Raw genomic sequence first — 23,109 nt, forward strand, 5'->3', positions numbered from 1 at the left:
ATGGGGTTTTGAGTCCCTTTCACTGAGGAAGGTGTAGGTCTTGTCTATTCCATAGTTGGTTTTTGGAACGGTACCTGGGCTTATATCAAACTCTGGTTTGATGCATCACCCCACCTCTCCTTCCCCCTTAAGCAGGCATAAGAGTGTTTTCTAAATGTGAGACTCTGTTCTCTTTCCTAACTCAGTTCATGTGTAGCCATGTTTACAGGATCTTCCTAAGTGATATCTAATGATAAGTTTCTTTTTCTGTGTGGCTTATTTCACTTAGAATCATCGTACCTGAATCCACTCATTTTGCTGCTACTGGTCTTATGACATTGATTTCATGGCTGAGGGATATTCCATCGTACGTAAGTTCCACAATTTTTTGAACCATTTTTATAATTCCTGGGATATTTCAGGTGCACCCAGGTTGAGGTTCTTGTAAGCAGTGCAACCCTCAATTTGGGGGTGGCTCTGTCTTATTGATTTTCAGTTTTCCCAAGGTATATTCCCTAGACTGGAAGTGCCCTTGGCTCTGTAGCTCTGTTGTTTCCTTGTTTTAGGGAACACAATGCACGCCTCCAGTGAGGCAGTTGGCAACTTACATCCCGCCCATCAGCATAACAAGGCTCCCTGTTCTCCAGGGCCTGTCTTGCCTTTCTGGTTTTTACACATTTTGTGGATGTCCCTTTTGACCGGTGGGAAGTGATACTTCTTTGTAGTGCAGATTTGCATTGCCCGCTTGCTTGCTTGGCCAAAAAGGGCGTATGCGTTTTCTCCTGAATATATTCAGGAGAAAACGCATACGCCCTTTTTGGCCAAGTGCGTCATTGTCGAAGTTGTGCCCCTCTTCCTGTGCTTTACAGGCGATTCCAACGTACCTCTTGAAATCTGTTTCCTGCTATTCTGCCTCGCTTTCAAGTCCGCCTCGTTGCCTTCCCTCAACAGAATTTTGGACGAGAGTTGGCCTTGATTACTCTGCCAGTTTGTGAATTGCTGTGCCCGTGAGCTCCATTTTTCAATTCGTTTTTTGTGAGCTGAACGCAAGTCCAAACTTTTGGTTCAGGACCTATACTGGTTCCCGGTGGGTGGCTGAGACTTTGGTTAATTCTTCTTCCTGCCGGGAAATTAGAGTGACATGTGCCCATCCAAATGCCTAACAGCTACTCTCTCATTGGTTCTCCCTCTTCCCTTTCATCCTCTGCCAAATTGGCAACCTGTGCGAACCAGGAGCTTAAAGGGGCTGTCTCTCCAAGTTGGGAGATTGATAGGAAAGCAGTTGGAAAGTCAAACCGGAGAACCAGGAGAGGGACACTTCGTTGAGTTTTAGAAACCTTTCGTATTCACAGTGTGTCCATTCTCTAGGTTTCCCGTACATGTTATAGCTGTAGTAATATTCCCTTCAACCTGGAGAGTTGGGACCCATGGAATGGGTGCCATGCATTCTTGCTTTAAAGGGTCTGCATTTGCTCACCCAATCTCACCAATCCTCTCAGTCCCAAGTGTCCAGCCTCATGCCACATCCAGCTGTCATTGTAGATAGGGTCATTCCAGGTTGCATCAGAGACCCTGAAGGAATTGTAAAGAATTTCCCTGTTTCTTTGTTTTGTTTTTGAAATTCCTTTTTAGAGTGGGTTTGAGCTGATTCTCACTGCCATGTTTATGCCAGTCTAGACACACTTGATTCCCTTACGGAGACATATCAATACATAGGTTTTAAGATTCTTACTAGTCAGATCTATTCCTCTGCGGGAAATATGGGGTTTTGAGTCCCTTTCACTGAGGAAGGTGTAGGTCTTGTCTATTCCATAGTTGGTTTTTGGAACGGTACCTGGGCTTATATCAAACTCTGGTTTGATGCATCACCCCACCTCTCCTTCCCCCTTAAGCAGGCATAAGAGTGTTTTCTAAATGTGAGACTCTGTTCTCTTTCCTAACTCAGTTCATGTGTAGCCATGTTTACAGGATCTTCCTAAGTGATATCTTATGATAAGTTTCTTTTTCTGTGTGACTTATTTCACTTAGAATCATCGTACCTGAATCCACTCATTTTGCTGCTACTGGTCTTATGACATTGATTTCATGGCCTAGGGATATTCCATCGTACGTAAGTTCCACAATTTTTTGAACCATTTTTATATTTCCTGGGATATTTCAGGTGCACCCAGGTTGAGGTTCTTGTAAGCAGTGCAGCCCTCAATTTGGGGGTGGCTCTGTCTTATTGATTTTCAGTTTTCCCAAGGTATATTCCCTAGACTGGAAGCGCCCTTGGCTCTGTAGCTCTGTTGTTTCCTTGTTTTAGGGAACACAATGCACTCCTCCAGTGAGGCAGTTGGCAACTTACATCCCGCCCATCAGCATAACAAGGCTCCCTGTTCTCCAGGGCCTGTCTTGCCTTTCTGGTTTTTACACATTTTGTGGATGTCCCTTTTGACCGGTGGGAAGTGATACTTCTTTGTAGTGCAGATTTGCATAGCCCGCTTGCTTGCTTGGCCAAAAAGGGCGTATGCGTTTTCTCCTGAATATATTCAGGAGAAAACGCATACGCCCTTTTTGGCCAAGTGCGTCATTGTCGAAGTTGTGCCCCTCTTCCTGTGCTTTACAGGCGATTCCAACGTGCCTCTTGAAATCTGTTTCCTGCTATTCTGCCTCGCTTTCAAGTCCGCCTCGTTGCCTTCCCTCAACAGATTTTTGGACGAGAGTTGGCCTTGATTACTCTGCCAGTTTGTGAATTGCTGTGCCCCTGAGCTCCATTTTTCAACTCGTTTTTTGTGAGCTGAACGCAAGTCCAAACTTTTGGTTCAGGACCTATACTGGTTCCCGGTGGGTGGCTGAGACTTTGGTTAATTCTTCTTCCTGCCGGGAAATTAGAGTGACATGTGCCCATCCAAATGCCTAACAGCTACTCTCTCATTGGTTCTCCCTCTTCCCTTTCATCCTCTGCCAAATTGGCAACCTGTGCGAACCAGGAGCTTAAAGGGGCTGTCTCTCCAAGTTGGGAGATTGATAGGAAAGCAGTTGGAAAGTCAAACCGGAGCACCAGGAGAGGGACTCTTCGTTGAGTTTTAGAAACCTTTCGTATTCACAGTGTGTCCATTCTCTAGGTTTCCCGTACATGTTATAGCTGTAGTAATATTCCCTTCAACCTGGAGAGTTGGGACCCATGGAATGGGTGCCATGCATTCTTGCTTTAAAGGGTCTGCATTTGCTCACCCAATCTCACCAATCCTCTCAGTCCCAAGTGTCCAGCCTCATGCCACATCCAGCTGTCATTGTAGATAGGGTCATTCCAGGTTGCATCAGAGACCCTGAAGGAATTGTAAAGAATTTCCCTGTTTCTTTGTTTTGTTTTTGAAATTCCTTTTTAGAGTGGGTTTGAGCTGATTCTCGCTGCCATGTTTATGCCAGTCTAGACACACTTGATTCCCTTACGGAGACATATCAATACATAGGTTTTAAGATTCTTACTAGTCAGATCTATTCCTCTGCGGGAAATATGGGGTTTTGAGTCCCTTTCACTGAAGAAGGTGTAGGTCTTGTCTATTCCATAGTTGGTTTTTGGAACGGTACCTGGGCTTATATCAAACTCTGGATTGATGCATCACCCCACCTCTCCTTCCCCCTTAATCAGGCAAAGAGTGTTTTCTAAATGTGAGACTCTGTTCTCTTTCCTAACTCAGTTCATGTGTAGCCATGTTTACAGGATCTTCCTAAGTGATATCTTATGATAAGTTTCATTTTCTGTGTGACTTATTTCACTTAGAATCATCGTACCTGAATCCACTCATTTTGCTGCTACTGGTCTTATGACATTGATTTCATGGCTGAGGGACATTCCATCGTACGTAAGTTCCACAATTTTTGAACCATTTTTATATTTCCTGGGATATTTCAGGTGTACCCAGGTTGAGGTTCTTGTAAGCAGTGCAGCCCTCAATTTTGGGGTGGCTCTGTCTTATTGATTTTCAGTTTTCCCAAGGTATATTCCCTAGACTGGATGTGCCCTTGGCTCTGTAGCTCTGTTGTTTCCTTGTTTTAGGGAACACAATGCACTCCTCCAGTGAGGCAGTTGGCAACTTACATCCCACCCATCAGCATAACAAGGCTCCCTGTTCTCCAGGGCCTGTCTTGCCTTTCTGGTTTTTACACATTTTGTGGATGTCCCTTTTGACCGGTGGGAAGTGATACTTCTTTGTAGTGCAGATTTGCATTGCCCGCTTGCTTGCTTGGCCAAAAAGGACGTATGCGTTTTCTCCTGAATATATTCAGGATAAAACACATACTCCGTTTTTGGCCAAGTGCGTCATTGTCGAAGTTGTGCCCCTCTTCCTGTGCTTTACAGGCGATTCCAACGTACCTCTTGAAATCTGTTTCCTGCTATTCTGCCTCGCTTTCAAGTCCGCCTCTTTGCCTTCCCTCAACAGATTTTTGGACGAGAGTTGGCCTTGATTACTCTGCCAGTTTGTGAATTGCTGTGCCCCTGAGCTCCATTTTTCAACTCGTTTTTTGTGAGCTGAACGCAAGTCCAAACTTTTGGTTCAGGACCTATACTGGTTCCCGGTGGGTGGCTGAGACTTTGGTTAATTCTTCTTCCTGCCGGGAAATTAGAGTGACATGTGCCCATCCAAATGCCTAACAGCTACTCTCTCATTGGTTCTCCGTCTTCCCTTTCATCCTCTGCCAAATTGGCAACCTGTGCGAACCAGGAGCTTAAAGGGGCTGTCTCTCCAAGTTGGGAGATTGATAGGAAAGCAGTTGGAAAGTCAAACCGGAGCACCAGGAGAGGGACTCTTCGTTGAGTTTTAGAAACCTTTCGTATTCACAGTGTGTCCATTCTCTAGGTTTCCCGTACATGTTATAGCTGTAGTAATATTCCCTTCAACCTGGAGAGTTGGGACACATGGAATGGGTGCCATGCATTCTTGCTTTAAAGGGTCTGCATTTGCTCACCCAATCTCACCAATCCTCTCAGTCCCAAGTGTCCAGCCTCATGCCACATCCAGCTGTCATTGTAGATAGGGTCATTCCAGGTTGCATCAGAGACCCTGAAGGAATTGTAAAGAATTTCCCTGTTTCTTTGTTTTGTTTTTGAAATTCCTTTTTAGAGTGGGTTTGAGCTGATTCTCGCTGCCATGTTTATGCCAGTCTAGACACACTTGATTCCCTTACGGAGACATATCAATACATAGGTTTTAAGATTCTTACTAGTCAGATCTATTCCTCTGCGGGAAATATGGGGTTTTGAGTCCCTTTCACTGAGGAAGGTGTAGGTCTTGTCTATTCCATAGTTGGTTTTTGGAACGGTACCTGGGCTTATATCAAACTCTGGTTTGATGCATCACCCCACCTCTCCTTCCCCCTTAAGCAGGCATAAGAGTGTTTTCTAAATGTGAGACTCTGTTCTCTTTCCTAACTCAGTTCATGTGTAGCCATGTTTACAGGATCTTCCTAAGTGATATCTTATGATAAGTTTCTTTTTCTGTGTGACTTATTTCACTTAGAATCATCGTACCTGAATCCACTCATTTTGCTGCTACTGGTCTTATGACATTGATTTCATGGCTGAGGGATATTCCATCGTACGTAAGTTCCACAATATTTTGAACCATTTTTATATTTCCTGGGATATTTCAGGTGTACCCAGGTTGAGGTTCTTGTAAGCAGTGCAGCCCTCAATTTGGGGGTGGCTCTGTCTTATTGATTTTCAGTTTTCCCAAGGTATATTCCCTAGACTGGATGTGCCCTTGGCTCTGTAGCTCTGTTGTTTCCTTGTTTTAGGGAACACAATGCACTCCTCCAGTGAGGCAGTTGGCAACTTACATCCCGCCCATCAGCATAACAAGGCTCCCTGTTCTCCAGGGCCTGTCTTGCCTTTCTGGTTTTTACACATTTTGTGGATGTCCCTTTTGACCGGTGGGAAGTGATACTTCTTTGTAGTGCAGATTTGCATTGCCCGCTTGCTTGCTTGGCCAAAAAGGGCGTATGCGTTTTCTCCTGAATATATTCAGGAGAAAACGCATACGCCCTTTTTGGCCAAGTGCGTCATTGTCGAAGTTGTGCCCCTCTTCCTGTGCTTTACAGGCGATTCCAACGTACCTCTTGAAATCTGTTTCCTGCTATTCTGCCTCGCTTTCAAGTCCGCCTCGTTGCCTTCCCTCAACAGAATTTTGGACGAGAGTTGGCCTTGATTACTCTGCCAGTTTGTGAATTGCTGTGCCCCTCAGCTCCATTTTTCAACTCGTTTTTTGTGAGCTGAACGCAAGTCCAAACTTTTGGTTCAGGACCTATACTGGTTCCCGGTGGGTGGCTGAGACTTTGGTTAATTCTTCTTCCTGCCGGGAAATTAGAGTGACATGTGCCCATCCAAATGCCTAACAGCTACTCTCTCATTGGTTCTCCGTCTTCCCTTTCATCCTCTGCCAAATTGGCAACCTGTGCGAACCAGGAGCTTAAAGGGGCTGTCTCTCCAAGTTGGGAGATTGATAGGAAAGCAGTTGGAAAGTCAAACCAGAGCACCAGGAGAGGGACTCTTCGTTGAGTTTTAGAAACCTTTCGTATTCACAGTGTGTCCATTCTCTAGGTTTCCCGTACATGTTATAGCTGTAGTAATATTCCCTTCAACCTGGAGAGTTGGGACCCATGGAATGGGTGCCATGCATTCTTGCTTTAAAGGGTCTGCATTTGCTCACCCAATCTCACCAATCCTCTCAGTCCCAAGTGTCCAGCCTCATGCCACATCCAGCTGTCATTGTAGATAGGGTCATTCCAGGTTGCATCAGAGACCCTGAAGGAATTGTAAAGAATTTCCCTGTTTCTTTGTTTTGTTTTTGAAATTCCTTTTTAGAGTGGGTTTGAGCTGATTCTCACTGCCATGTTTATGCCAGTCTAGACACACTTGATTCCCTTACGGAGACATATCAATACATAGGTTTTAAGATTCTTACTAGTCAGATCTATTCCTCTGCGGGAAATATGGGGTTTTGAGTCCCTTTCACTGAGGAAGGTGTAGGTCTTGTCTATTCCATAGTTGGTTTTTGGAACGGTACCTGGGCTTATATCAAACTCTGGTTTGATGCATCACCCCACCTCTCCTTCCCCCTTAAGCAGGCATAAGAGTGTTTTCTAAATGTGAGACTCTGTTCTCTTTCCTAACTCAGTTCATGTGTAGCCATGTTTACAGGATCTTCCTAAGTGATATCTTATGATAAGTTTCTTTTTCTGTGTGACTTATTTCACTTAGAATCATCGTACCTGAATCCACTCATTTTGCTGCTACTGGTCTTATGACATTGATTTCATGGCTGAGGGATATTCCATCGTACGTAAGTTCCACAATTTTTTGAACCATTTTTATATTTCCTGGGATATTTCAGGTGCACCCAGGTTGAGGTTCTTGTAAGCAGTGCAGCCCTCAATTTGGGGGTGGCTCTGTCTTATTGATTTTCAGTTTTCCCAAGGTATATTCCCTAGACTGGAAGTGCCCTTGGCTCTGTAGCTCTGTTGTTTCCTTGTTTTAGGGAACACAATGCACTCCTCCAGTGAGGCAGTTGGCAACTTACATCCCGCCCATCAGCATAACAAGGCTCCCTGTTCTCCAGGGCCTGTCTTGCCTTTCTGGTTTTTACACATTTTGTGGATGTCCCTTTTGACCGGTGGGAAGTGATACTTCTTTGTAGTGCAGATTTGCATTGCCCGCTTGCTTGCTTGGCCAAAAAGGGCGTATGCGTTTTCTCCTGAATATATTCAGGAGAAAACACATACGCCCTTTTTGGCCAAGTGCGTCATTGTCGAAGTTGTGCCCCTCTTCCTGTGCTTTACAGGCGATTCCAACGTACCTCTTGAAATCTGTTTCCTGCTATTCTGCCTCGCTTTCAAGTCCGCCTCGTTGCCTTCCCTCAACAGAATTTTGGACGAGAGTTGGCCTTGATTACTCTGCCAGTTTGTGAATTGCTGTGCCCCTGAGCTCCATTTTTCAACTCGTTTTTTGTGAGCTGAACGCAAGTCCAAACTTTTGGTTCAGGACCTATACTGGTTCCCGGTGGGTGGCTGAGACTTTGGTTAATTCTTCTTCCTGCCGGGAAATTAGAGTGGCATGTGCCCATCCAAATGCCTAACAGCTAATCTCTCATTGGTTCTCCGTCTTCCCTTTCATCCTCTGCCAAATTGGCAACCTGTGCGAACCAGGAGCTTAAAGGGGCTGTCTCTCCAATTTGGGAGATTGATAGGAAAGCAGTTGGAAAGTCAAACCGGAGCACCAGGAGAGGGACTCTTCGTTGAGTTTTAGAAACCTTTCGTATTCACAGTGTGTCCATTCTCTAGGTTTCCCGTACATGTTATAGCTGTAGTAATATTCCCTTCAACCTGGAGAGTTGGGACACATGGAATGGGTGCCATGCATTCTTGCTTTAAAGGGTCTGCATTTGCTCACCCAATCTCACCAATCCTCTCAGTCCCAAGTGTCCAGCCTCATGCCACATCCAGCTGTCATTGTAGATAGGGTCATTCCAGGTTGCATCAGAGACCCTGAAGGAATTGTAAAGAATTTCCCTGTTTCTTTGTTTTGTTTTTGAAATTCCTTTTTAGAGTGGGTTTGAGCTGATTCTCGCTGCCATGTTTATGCCAGTCTAGACACACTTGATTCCCTTACGGAGACATATCAATACATAGGTTTTAAGATTCTTACTAGTCAGATCTATTCCTCTGCGGGAAATATGGGGTTTTGAGTCCCTTTCACTGAGGAAGGTGTAGGTCTTGTCTATTCCATAGTTGGTTTTTGGAACGGTACCTGTGCTTATATCAAACTCTGGTTTGATGCATCACCCCACCTCTCCTTCCCCCTTAAGCAGGCATAAGAGTGTTTTCTAAATGTGAGACTCTGTTCTCTTTCCTAACTCAGTTCATGTGTAGCCATGTTTACAGGATCTTCCTAAGTGATATCTTATGATAAGTTTCTTTTTCTGTGTGACTTATTTCACTTAGAATCATCGTACCTGAATCCACTCATTTTGCTGCTACTGGTCTTATGACATTGATTTCATGGCTGAGGGATATTCCATCGTACGTAAGTTCCACAATTTTTTGAACCATTTTTATAATTCCTGGGATATTTCAGGTGCACCCAGGTTGAGGTTCTTGTAAGCAGTGCAGCCCTCAATTTGGGGGTGGCTCTGTCTTATTGATTTTCAGTTTTCCCAAGGTATATTCCCTAGACTGGAAGTGCCCTTGGCTCTGTAGCTCTGTTGTTTCCTTGTTTTAGGGAACACAATGCACTCCTCCAGTGAGGCAGTTGGCAACTTACATCCCGCCCATCAGCATAACAAGGCTCCCTGTTCTCCAGGGCCTGTCTTGCCTTTCTGGTTTTTACACATTTTGTGGATGTCCCTTTTGACCGGTGGGAAGTGATACTTCTTTGTAGTGCAGATTTGCATTGCCCGCTTGCTTGCTTGGCCAAAAAGGGCGTATGAGTTTTCTCCTGAATATATTCAGGAGAAAACGCATACACCCTTTTTGGCCAAGTGCGTCATTGTCGAAGTTGTGCCCCTCTTCCTGTGCTTTACAGGCGATTCCAACGTACCTCTTGAAATCTGTTTCCTGCTATTCTGCCTCGCTTTCAAGTCCGCCTCGTTGCCTTCCCTCAACAGATTTTTGGACGAGAGTTGGCCTTGATTACTCTGCCAGTTTGTGAATTGCTGTGCCCCTGAGCTCCATTTTTCAACTCGTTTTTTGTGAGCTGAACACAAGTCCAAACTTTTGGTTCAGGACCTATACTGGTTCCCGGTGGGTGGCTGAGACTTTGGTTAATTCTTCTTCCTGCCGGGAAATTAGAGTGACATGTGCCCATCCAAATGCCTAACAGCTACTCTCTCATTGGTTCTCCGTCTTCCCTTTCATCCTCTGCCAAATTGGCAACCTGTGCGAACCAGGAGCTTAAAGGGGCTGTCTCTCCAAGTTGGGAGATTGATAGGAAAGCAGTTGGAAAGTCAAACCGGAGCACCAGGAGAGGGACACTTCGTTGAGTTTTAGAAACCTTTCTTATTAAAAGTGTGTCCATTCTCTAGGTTTCCCGTACATGTTATAGCTGTAGTAATATTCCCTTCAACCTGGAGAGTTGGGACCCATGGAATGGGTGCCATGCATTCTTGCTTTAAAGGGTCTGCATTTGCTCACCCAATCTCACCAATCCTCTCAGTCCCAAGTGTCCAGCCTCATGCCACATCCAGCTGTCATTGTAGATAGGGTCATTCCAGGTTGCATCAGAGACCCTGAAGGAATTGTAAAGAATTTCCCTATTTCTTTGTTTTATTTTTGAAATTCCTTTTTAGAGTGGGTTTGAGCTGATTCTCGCTGCCATGTTTATGCCAGTCTAGACACACTTGATTCCCTTATGGAGACATATCAATACATAGGTTTTAAGATTCTTACTAGTCAGATCTATTCCTCTGCGGGAAATATGGGGTTTTGAGTCCCTTTCACTGAGGAAGGAGTAGGTCTTGTCTATTCCATAGTTGGTTTTTGGAACGGTACCTGGGCTTATATCAAACTCTGGTTTGATGCATCAACCCACCTCTCCTTCCCCCTTAAGCAGGCATAAGAGTGTTTTCTAAATGTGAGACTCTGTTCTCTTTCCTAACTCAGTTCATGTGTAGCCATGTTTACAGGATCTTCCTAAGTGATATCTTATGATAAGTTTCTTTTTCTGTGTGACTTATTTCACTTAGAATCATCGTACCTGAATCCACTCATTTTGCTGCTACTGGTCTTATGACATTGATTTCATGGCTGAGGGATATTCCATCGTACGTAAGTTCCACAATATTTTGAACCATTTTTATATTTCCTGGGATATTTCAGGGGTACCCAGGTTGAGGTTCTTGTAAGCAGTGCAGCCCTCAATTTGGGGGTGGCTCTGTCTTATTGATTTTCAGTTTTCCCAAGGTATATTCCCTAGACTGGAAGTGCCCTTGGCTCTGTAGCTCTGTTGTTTCCTTGTTTTAGGGAACACAATGCACTCCTCCAGTGAGGCAGTTGGCAACTTACATCCCGCCCATCAGCATAACAAGGCTCCCTGTTCTCCAGGGCCTGTCTTGCCTTTCTGGTTTTTACACATTTTGTGGATGTCCCTTTTGACCGGTGGGAAGTGATACTTCTTTGTAGTGCAGATTTGCATTGCCCGCTTGCTTGCTTGGCCAAAAAGGGCGTATGCGTTTTCTCCTGAATATATTCAGGAGAAAACGCATACGCCCTTTTTGGCCAAGTGCGTCATTGTCGAAGTTGTGCCCCTCTTCCTGTGCTTTACAGGCGATTCCAACGTACCTCTTGAAATCTGTTTCCTGCTATTCTGCCTCGCTTTCAAGTCCGCCTCGTTGCCTTCCCTCAACAGATTTTTGGACGAGAGTTGGCCTTGATTACTCTGCCAGTTTGTGAATTGCTGTGCCCCTGAGCTCCATTTTTCAATTCGTTTTTTGTGAGCTGAACGCAAGTCCAAACTTTTGGTTCAGGACCTATACTGGTTCACGGTGGGTGGCTGAGACTTTGGTTAATTCTTCTTCCTGCCGGGAAATTAGAGTGACATGTGCCCATCCAAATGCCTAACAGCTACTCTCTCATTGGTTCTCCCTCTTCCCTTTCATCCTCTGCCAAATTGGCAACCTGTGCGAACCAGGAGCTTAAAGGGGCTGTCTCTCCAAGTTGGGAGATTGATAGGAAAGCAGTTGGAAAGTCAAACCGGAGCACCAGGAGAGGGACTCTTCGTTGAGTTTTAGAAACCTTTCCTATTCACAGTGTGTCCATTCTCTAGGTTTCCCGTACATGTTATAGCTGTAGTAATATTCCCTTCAACCTGGAGAGTTGGGACCCATGGAATGGGTGCCATGCATTCTTGCTTTAAAGGGTCTGCATTTGCTCACCCAATCTCACCAATCCTCTCAGTCCCAAGTGTCCAGCCTCATGCCACATCCAGCTGTCATTGTAGATAGGGTCATTCCAGGTTGCATCAGAGACCCTGAAGGAATTGTAAAGAATTTCCCTGTTTCTTTGTTTTGTTTTTGAAATTCCTTTTTAGAGTGGGTTTGAGCTGATTCTCGCTGCCATGTTTATGCCAGTCTAGACACACTTGATTCCCTTACGGAGACATATCAATACATAGGTTTTAAGATTCTTACTAGTCAGATCTATTCCTCTGCGGGAAATATGGGGTTTTGAGTCCCTTTCACTGAGGAAGGTGTAGGTCTTGTCTATTCCATAGTTGGTTTTTGGAACGGTACCTGTGCTTATATCAAACTCTGGTTTGATGCATCACCCCACCTCTCCTTCCCCCTTAAGCAGGCATAAGAGTGTTTTCTAAATGTGAGACTCTGTTCTCTTTCCTAACTCAGTTCATGTGTAGCCATGTTTACAGGATCTTCCTAAGTGATATCTTATGATAAGTTTCTTTTTCTGTGTGACTTATTTCACTTAGAATCATCGTACCTGAATCCACTCCTTTTGCTGCTACTGGTCTTATGACATTGATTTCATGGCTGAGGGATATTCCATCATACGTAAGTTCCACAATTTTTTGAACCATTATTATAATTCCTGGGATATTTCAGGTGCACCCAGGTTGAGGTTCTTGTAAGCAGTGCAGCCCTCAATTTGGGGGTGGCTCTGTCTTATTGATTTTCAGTTTTCCCAAGGTATATTCCCTAGACTGGATGTGCCCTTGGCTCTGTAGCTCTGTTGTTTCCTTGTTTTAGGGAACACAATGCACTCCTCCAGTGAGGCAGTTGGCAACTTACATCCCGCCCATCAGCATAACAAGGCTCCCTGTTCTCCAGGGCCTGTCTTGCCTTTCTGGTTTTTACACATTTTGTGGATGTCCCTTTTGACCGGTGGGAAGTGATACTTCTTTGTAGTGCAGATTTGCATTGCCCGCTTGCTTGCTTGGCCAAAAATGGCGTATGCGTTTTCTCCTGAATATATTCAGGAGAAAACGCATACGCCCATTTTGGCCAAGTGCGTCATTGTCGAAGTTGTGCCCCTCTTCCTGTGCTTTACAGGCGATTCCAACGTACCTCTTGAAATCTGTTTCCTGCTATTCTGCCTCGCTTTCAAGTCCGCCTCGTTGCGTTTCTTCAACAGATTTTTGGACGAGAGTTGGCCTTGATTACTCTGCCAGTTTGTGAATTGCTGTGCCCCTGAGCTCCATTTTTCAACTCGTTTTTTGTGAGCTGAACGCAAGTCCAAACTTTTGGTTCAGGACCTATACTGGTTCCCGGTGGGTGGCTGAGACTTTGGTTAATTCTTCTTCCTGCCGGGAAATTAGAGTGACATGTGCCCATCCAAATGCCTAACAGCTACTCTCTCATTGGTTCTCCCTCTTCCCTTTCATCCTCTGCCAAATTGGCAACCTGTGCGAACCAGGAGCTTAAAGGGGCTGTCTCTCCAAGTTGGGAGATTGATAGGAAAGCAGTTGGAAAGTCAAACCGGAGCACCAGGAGAGGGACACTTCGTTGAGTTTTAGAAACCTTTCGTATTCACAGTGTGTCCATTCTCTAGGTTTCCCGTACATGTTATAGCTGTAGTAATATTCCCTTCAACCTGGAGAGTTGGGACCCATGGAATGGGTGCCATGCATTCTTGCTTTAAAGGGTCTGCATTTGCTCACCCAATCTCACCAATCCTCTCAGTCCCAAGTGTCCAGCCTCATGCCACATCCAGCTGTCATTGTAGATAGGGTCATTCCAGGTTGCATCAGAGACCCTGAATGAATTGTAAAGAATTTCCCTGTTTCTTTGTTTTGTTTTTGAAATTCCTTTTTAGAGTGGGTTTGAGCTGATTCTCGCTGCCATGTTTATGCCAGTCTAGACACACTTGATTCCCTTACGGAGACATATCAATACATAGGTTTTAAGATTCTTACTAGTCAGATCTATTCCTCTGCGGGAAATATGGGGTTTTGAGTCCCTTTCACTGAGGAAGGTGTAGGTCTTGTCTATTCCATAGTTGGTTTTTGGAACGGTACCTGGGCTTATATCAAACTCTGGTTTGATGCATCACCCCACCTCTCCTTCCCCCTTAAGCAGGCATAAGAGTGTTTTCTAAATGTGAGACTCTGTTCTCTTTCCTAACTCAGTTCATGTGTAGCCATGTTTACAGGATCTTCCTAAGTGATATCTTATGATAAGTTTCTTTTTCTGTGTGACTTATTTCACTTAGAATCATCGTACCTGAATCCACTCATTTTGCTGCTACTGGTCTTATGACATTGATTTCATGGCTGAGGGATATTCCATCGTACGTAAGTTCCACAATTTTTTGAACCATTTTTATATTTCCTGGGATATTTCAGGTGCACCCAGGTTGAGGTTCTTGTAAGCAGTGCAGCCCTCAATTTGGGGGTGGCTCTGTCTTATTGATTTTCAGTTTTCCCAAGGTATATTCCCTAGACTGGAAGTGCCCTTGGCTCTGTAGCTCTGTTGTTTCCTTGTTTTAGGGAACACAATGCACTCCTCCAGTGAGGCAGTTGGCAACTTACATCCCGCCCATCAGCATAACAAGGCTCCCTGTTCTCCAGGGCCTGTCTTGCCTTTCTGGTTTTTACACATTTTGTGGATGTCCCTTTTGACCGGTGGGAAGTGATACTTCTTTGTAGTGCAGATTTGCATTGCCCGCTTGCTTGCTTGGCCAAAAAGGGCGTATGCGTTTTCTCCTGAATATATTCAGGAGAAAACGCATACGCCCTTTTTGGCCAAGTGCGTCATTGTCGAAGTTGTGCCCCTCTTCCTGTGCTTTACAGGCGATTCCAACGTACCTCTTGAAATCTGTTTCCTGCTATTCTGCCTCGCTTTCAAGTCCGCCTCGTTGCCTTCCCTCAACAGATTTTTGGACGAGAGTTGGCCTTGATTACTCTGCCAGTTTGTGAATTGCTGTGCCCCTGAGCTCCATTTTTCAACTCGTTTTTTGTGAGCTGAACGCAAGTCCAAACTTTTGGTTCAGGACCTATACTGGTTCCCGGTGGGTGGCTGAGACTTTGGTTAATTCTTCTTCCTGCCGGGAAATTAGAGTGACATGTGCCCATCCAAATGCCTAACAGCTACTCTCTCATTGGTTCTCCCTCTTCCCTTTCATCCTCTGCCAAATTGGCAACTTGTGCGAACCAGGAGTTTAAAGGGGCTGTCTCTCCAAGTTGGGAGATTGATAGGAAAGCAGTTGGAAAGTCAAACCGGAGCACCAGGAGAGGGACTCTTCGTTGAGTTTTAGAAACCTTTTGTATTCACAGTGTGTCCATTCTCTAGGTTTCCCGTACATGTTATAGCTGTAGTAATATTCCCTTCAACCTGGAGAGTTGGGACCCATGGAATGGGTGCCATGCATTCTTGCTTTAAAGGGTCTGCATTTGCTCAACCAATCTCACCAATCCTCTCAGTCCCAAGTGTCCAGCCTCATGCCACATCCAGCTGTCATTGTAGATAGGGTCATTCCAGGTTGCATCAGAGACCCTGAAGGAATTGTAAAGAATTTCCCTGTTTCTTTGTTTTGTTTTTGAAATTCCTTTTTAGAGTGGGTTTGAGCTGATTCTCGCTGCCATGTTTATGCCAGTCTAGACACACTTGATTCCCTTACGGAGACATATCAATACATAGGTTTTAAGATTCTTACTAGTCAGATCTATTCCTCTGCGGGAAATATGGGGTTTTGAGTCCCTTTCACTGAGGAAGGTGTAGGTCTTGTCTATTCCATAGTTGGTTTTTGGAACGGTACCTGGGCTTATATCAAACTCTGGTTTGATGCATCACCCCACCTCTCCTTCCCCCTTAAGCAGGCATAAGAGTGTTTTCTAAATGTGAGACTCTGTTCTCTTTCCTAACTCAGTTCATGTGTAGCCATGTTTACAGGATCTTCCTAAGTGATATCTTATGATAAGTTTCTTTTTCTGTGTGACTTATTTCACTTAGAATCATCGTACCTGAATCCACTCATTTTGCTGCTACTGGTCTTATGACATTGATTTCATGGCTGAGGGATATTCCATCGTACGTAAGTTCCACAATTTTTTGAACCATTTTTATATTTCCTGGGATATTTCAGGTGCACCCAGGTTGAGGTTCTTGTAAGCAGTGCAGCCCTCAATTTGGGGGTGGCTCTGTCTTATTGATTTTCAGTTTTCCCAAGGTATATTCCCTAGACTGGAAGTGCCCTTGGCTCTGTAGCTCTGTTGTTTCCTTGTTTTAGGGAACACAATGCACTCCTCCAGTGAGGCAGTTGGCAACTTACATCCCGCCCATCAGCATAACAAGGCTCCCTGTTCTCCAGGGCCTGTCTTGCCTTTCTGGTTTTTACACATTTTGTGGATGTCCCTTTTGACCGGTGGGAAGTGATACTTCTTTGTAGTGCAGATTTGCATTGCCCGCTTGCTTGCTTGGCCAAAAAGGGCGTATGCGTTTTCTCCTGAATATATTCAGGAGAAAACGCATACGCCCTTTTTGGCCAAGTGCGTCATTGTCGAAGTTGTGCCCCTCTTCCTGTGCTTTACAGGCGATTCCAACGTACCTCTTGAAATCTGTTTCCTGCTATTCTGCCTCGCTTTCAAGTCCGCCTCGTTGCCTTCCCTCAACAGATTTTTGGACGAGAGTTGGCCTTGATTACTCTGCCAGTTTGTGAATTGCTGTGCCCCTGAGCTCCATTTTTCAACTCGTTTTTTGTGAGCTGAACGCAAGTCCAAACTTTTGGTTCAGGACCTATACTGGTTCCCGGTGGGTGGCTGAGACTTTGGTTAATTCTTCTTCCTGCCGGGAAATTAGAGTGACATGTGCCCATCCAAATGCCTAACAGCTACTCTCTCATTGGTTCTCCCTCTTCCCTTTCATCCTCTGCCAAATTGGCAACCTGTGCGAACCAGGAGCTTAAAGGGGCTGTCTCTCCAAGTTGGGAGATTGATAGGAAAGCAGTTGGAAAGTCAAACCGGAGCACCAGGAGAGGGACACTTCGTTGAGTTTTAGAAACCTTTCGTATTCACAGTGTGTCCATTCTCTAGGTTTCCCGTACATGTTATAGCTGTAGTAATATTCCCTTCAACCTGGAGAGTTGGGACCCATGGAATGGGTGCCATGCATTCTTGCTTTAAAGGGTCTGCATTTGCTCACCCAATCTCACCAATCCTCTCAGTCCCAAGTGTCCAGCCTCATGCCACGTCCAGCTGTCATTGTAGATAGGGTCATTCCAGGTTGCATCAGAGACCCTGAAGGAATTGTAAAGAATTTCCCTGTTTCTTTGTTTTGTTTTTGAAATTCCTTTTTAGAGTGGGTTTGAGCTGATTCTCGCTGCCATGTTTATGCCAGTCTAGACACACTTGATTCCCTTACGGAGACATATCAATACATAGGTTTTAAGATTCTTACTAGTCAGATCTATTCCTCTGCGGGAAATATGGGGTTTTGAGTCCCTTTCACTGAGGAAGGTGTAGGTCTTGTCTATTCCATAGTTGGTTTTTGGAACGGTACCTGGGCTTATATCAAACTCTGGTTTGATGCATCACCCCACCTCTCCTTCCCCCTTAAGCAGGCATAAGAGTGTTTTCTAAATGTGAGACTCTGTTCTCTTTCCTAACTCAGTTCATGTGTAGCCATGTTTACAGGATCTTCCTAAGTGATATCTAATGATAAGTTTCTTTTTCTGTGTGGCTTATTTCACTTAGAATCATCGTACCTGAATCCACTCATTTTGCTGCTACTGGTCTTATGACATTGATTTCATGGCTGAGGGATATTCCATCGTACGTAAGTTCCACAATTTTTTGAACCATTTTTATAATTCCTGGGATATTTCAGGTGCACCCAGGTTGAGGTTCTTGTAAGCAGTGCAGCCCTCAATTTGGGGGTGGCTCTGTCTTATTGATTTTCAGTTTTCCCAAGGTATATTCCCTAGACTGGAAGTGCCCTTGGCTCTGTAGCTCTGTTGTTTCCTTGTTTTAGGGAACACAATGCACGCCTCCAGTGAGGCAGTTGGCAACTTACATCCCGCCCATCAGCATAACAAGGCTCCCTGTTCTCCAGGGCCTGTCTTGCCTTTCTGGTTTTTACACATTTTGTGGATGTCCCTTTTGACCGGTGGGAAGTGATACTTCTTTGTAGTGCAGATTTGCATTGCCCGCTTGCTTGCTTGGCCAAAAAGGGCGTATGCGTTTTCTCCTGAATATATTCAGGAGAAAACGCATACGCCCTTTTTGGCCAAGTGCGTCATTGTCGAAGTTGTGCCCCTCTTCCTGTGCTTTACAGGCGATTCCAACGTACCTCGTGAAATCTGTTTCCTGCTATTCTGCCTCGCTTTCAAGTCCGCCTCGTTGCCTTCCCTCAACAGAATTTTGGACGAGAGTTGGCCTTGATTACTCTGCCAGTTTGTGAATTGCTGTGCCCCTGAGCTCCATTTTTCAATTCGTTTTTTGTGAGCTGAACGCAAGTCCAAACTTTTGGTTCAGGACCTATACTGGTTCCCGGTGGGTGGCTGAGACTTTGGTTAATTCTTCTTCCTGCCGGGAAATTAGAGTGACATGTGCCCATCCAAATGCCTAACAGCTACTCTCTCATTGGTTCTCCCTCTTCCCTTTCATCCTCTGCCAAATTGGCAACCTGTGCGAACCAGGAGCTTAAAGGGGCTGTCTCTCCAAGTTGGGAGATTGATAGGAAAGCAGTTGGAAAGTCAAACCGGAGCACCAGGAGAGGGACTCTTCGTTGAGTTTTAGAAACCTTTCCTATTCACAGTGTGTCCATTCTCTAGGTTTCCCGTACATGTTATAGCTGTAGTAATATTCCCTTCAACCTGGAGAGTTGGGACCCATGGAATGGGTGCCATGCATTCTTGCTTTAAAGGGTCTGCATTTGCTCACCCAATCTCACCAATCCTCTCAGTCCCAAGTGTCCAGCCTCATGCCACATCCAGCTGTCATTGTAGATAGGGTCATTCCAGGTTGCATCAGAGACCCTGAAGGAATTGTAAAGAATTTCCCTGTTTCTTTGTTTTGTTTTTGAAATTCCTTTTTAGAGTGGGTTTGAGCTGATTCTCGCTGCCATGTTTATGCCAGTCTAGACACACTTGATTCCCTTACGGAGACATATCAATACATAGGTTTTAAGATTCTTACTAGTCAGATCTATTCCTCTGCGGGAAATATGGGGTTTTGAGTCCCTTTCACTGAGGAAGGTGTAGGTCTTGTCTATTCCATAGTTGGTTTTTGGAACGGTACCTGTGCTTATATCAAACTCTGGTTTGATGCATCACCCCACCTCTCCTTCCCCCTTAAGCAGGCATAAGAGTGTTTTCTAAATGTGAGACTCTGTTCTCTTTCCTAACTCAGTTCATGTGTAGCCATGTTTACAGGATCTTCCTAAGTGATATCTTATGATAAGTTTCTTTTTCTGTGTGACTTATTTCACTTAGAATCATCGTACCTGAATCCACTCCTTTTGCTGCTACTGGTCTTATGACATTGATTTCATGGCTGAGGGATATTCCATCGTACGTAAGTTCCACAATTTTTTGAACCATTATTATAATTCCTGGGATATTTCAGGTGCAACCAGGTTGAGGTTCTTGTAAGCAGTGCAGCCCTCAATTTGGGGGTGGCTCTGTCTTATTGATTTTCAGTTTTCCCAAGGTATATTCCCTAGACTGGATGTGCCCTTGGCTCTGTAGCTCTGTTGTTTCCTTGTTTTAGGGAACACAATGCACTCCTCCAGTGAGGCAGTTGGCAACTTACATCCCGCCCATCAGCATAACAAGGCTCCCTGTTCTCCAGGGCCTGTCTTGCCTTTCTGGTTTTTACACATTTTGTGGATGTCCCTTTTGACCGGTGGGAAGTGATACTTCTTTGTAGTGCAGATTTGCATTGCCCGCTTGCTTGCTTGGCCAAAAATGGCGTATGCGTTTTCTCCTGAATATATTCAGGAGAAAACGCATACGCCCATTTTGGCCAAGTGCGTCATTGTCGAAGTTGTGCCCCTCTTCCTGTGCTTTACAGGCAATTCCAACGTACCTCTTGAAATCTGTTTCCTGCTATTCTGCCTCGCTTTCAAGTCCGCCTCGTTGCGTTTCCTCAACAGATTTTTGGACGAGAGTTGGCCTTGATTACTCTGCCAGTTTGTGAATTGCTGTGCCCCTGAGCTCCATTTTTCAACTCGTTTTTTGTGAGCTGAACGCAAGTCCAAACTTTTGGTTCAGGACCTATACTGGTTCCCGGTGGGTGGCTGAGACTTTGGTTAATTCTTCTTCCTGCCGGGAAATTAGAGTGACATGTGCCCATCCAAATGCCTAACAGCTACTCTCTCATTGGTTCTCCCTCTTCCCTTTCATCCTCTGCCAAATTGGCAACCTGTGCGAACCAGGAGCTTAAAGGGGCTGTCTCTCCAAGTTGGGAGATTGATAGGAAAGCAGTTGGAAAGTCAAACCGGAGCACCAGGAGAGGGACACTTCGTTGAGTTTTAGAAACCTTTCGTATTCACAGTGTGTCCATTCTCTAGGTTTCCCGTACATGTTATAGCTGTAGTAATATTCCCTTCAACCTGGAGAGTTGGGACCCATGGAATGGGTGCCATGCATTCTTGCTTTAAAGGGTCTGCATTTGCTCACCCAATCTCACCAATCCTCTCAGTCCCAAGTGTCCAGCCTCATGCCACATCCAGCTGTCATTGTAGATAGGGTCATTCCAGGTTGCATCAGAGACCCTGAAGGAATTGTAAAGAATTTCCCTGTTTCTTTGTTTTGTTTTTGAAATTCCTTTTTAGAGTGGGTTTGAGCTGATTCTCGCTGCCATGTTTATGCCAGTCTAGACACACTTGATTCCCTTACGGAGACATATCAATACATAGGTTTTAAGATTCTTACTAGTCAGATCTATTCCTCTGCGGGAAATATGGGGTTTTGAGTCCCTTTCACTGAGGAAGGTGTAGGTCTTGTCTATTCCATAGTTGGTTTTTGGAACGGTACCTGGGCTTATATCAAACTCTGGTTTGATGCATCACCCCACCTCTCCTTCCCCCTTAAGCAGGCATAAGAGTGTTTTCTAAATGTGAGACTCTGTTCTCTTTCCTAACTCAGTTCATGTGTAGCCATGTTTACAGGATCTTCCTAAGTGATATCTTATGATAAGTTTCTTTTTCTGTGTGACTTATTTCACTTAGAATCATCGTACCTGAATCCACTCATTTTGCTGCTACTGGTCTTATGACATTGATTTCATGGCTGAGGGATATTCCATCGTACGTAAGTTCCACAATTTTTTGAACCATTTTTATATTTCCTGGGATATTTCAGGTGCACCCAGGTTGAGGTTCTTGTAAGCAGTGCAGCCCTCAATTTGGGGGTGGCTCTGTCTTATTGATTTTCAGTTTTCCCAAGGTATATTCCCTAGACTGGAAGTGCCCTTGGCTCTGTAGCTCTGTTGTTTCCTTGTTTTAGGGAACACAATGCACTCCTCCAGTGAGGCAGTTGGCAACTTACATCCCGCCCATCAGCATAACAAGGCTCCCTGTTCTCCAGGGCCTGTCTTGCCTTTCTGGTTTTTACACATTTTGTGGATGTCCCTTTTGACCGGTGGGAAGTGATACTTCTTTGTAGTGCAGATTTGCATTGCCCGCTTGCTTGCTTGGCCAAAAAGGGCGTATGCGTTTTCTCCTGAATATATTCAGGAGAAACCGCATACGCCCTTTTTGGCCAAGTGCGTCATTGTCGAAGTTGTGCCCCTCTTCCTGTGCTTTACAGGCGATTCCAACGTACCTCTTGAAATCTGTTTCCTGCTATTCTGCCTCGCTTTCAAGTCCGCCTCGTTGCCTTCCCTCAACAGATTTTTGGACGAGAGTTGGCCTTGATTACTCTGCCAGTTTGTGAATTGCTGTGCCCCTGAGCTCCATTTTTCAACTCGTTTTTTGTGAGCTGAACGCAAGTCCAAACTTTTGGTTCAGGACCTATACTGGTTCCCGGTGGGTGGCTGAGACTTTGGTTAATTCTTCTTCCTGCCGGGAAATTAGAGTGACATGTGCCCATCCAAATGCCTAACAGCTACTCTCTCATTGGTTCTCCCTCTTCCCTTTCATCCTCTGCCAAATTGGCAACTTGTGCGAACCAGGAGTTTAAAGGGGCTGTCTCTCCAAGTTGGGAGATTGATAGGAAAGCAGTTGGAAAGTCAAACCGGAGCACCAGGAGAGGGACTCTTCGTTGAGTTTTAGAAACCTTTTGTATTCACAGTGTGTCCATTCTCTAGGTTTCCCGTACATGTTATAGCTGTAGTAATATTCCCTTCAACCTGGAGAGTTGGGACCCATGGAATGGGTGCCATGCATTCTTGCTTTAAAGGGTCTGCATTTGCTCAACCAATCTCACCAATCCTCTCAGTCCCAAGTGTCCAGCCTCATGCCACATCCAGCTGTCATTGTAGATAGGGTCATTCCAGGTTGCATCAGAGACCCTGAAGGAATTGTAAAGAATTTCCCTGTTTCTTTGTTTTGTTTTTGAAATTCCTTTTTAGAGTGGGTTTGAGCTGATTCTCGCTGCCATGTTTATGCCAGTCTAGACACACTTGATTCCCTTACGGAGACATATCAATACATAGGTTTTAAGATTCTTACTAGTCAGATCTATTCCTCTGCGGGAAATATGGGGTTTTGAGTCCCTTTCACTGAGGAAGGTGTAGGTCTTGTCTATTCCATAGTTGTTTTTTGGAACGGTACCTGGGCTTATATCAAACTCTGGTTTGATGCATCACCCCACCTCTCCTTCCCCCTTAAGCAGGCATAAGAGTGTTTTCTAAATGTGAGACTCTGTTCTCTTTCCTAACTCAGTTCATGTGTAGCCATGTTTACAGGATCTTCCTAAGTGATATCTAATGATAAGTTTCTTTTTCTGTGTGGCTTATTTCACTTAGAATCATAGTACCTGAATCCACTCATTTTGCTGCTACTGGTCTTATGACATTGATTTCATGGCTGAGGGATATTCCATCGTACGTAAGTTCCACAATTTTTTGAACCATTTTTATAATTCCTGGGATATTTCAGGTGCACCCAGGTTGAGGTTCTTGTAAGCAGTGCAGCCCTCAATTTGGGGGTGGCTCTGTCTTATTGATTTTCAGTTTTCCCAAGGTATATTCCCTAGACTGGA

Source organism: Mesoplodon mirus (genome assembly GCF_964341445.2).
Source record: "Mesoplodon mirus genome assembly, chromosome: 11".
NCBI classification, from domain to species: domain Eukaryota; kingdom Metazoa; phylum Chordata; class Mammalia; order Artiodactyla; family Ziphiidae; genus Mesoplodon; species Mesoplodon mirus.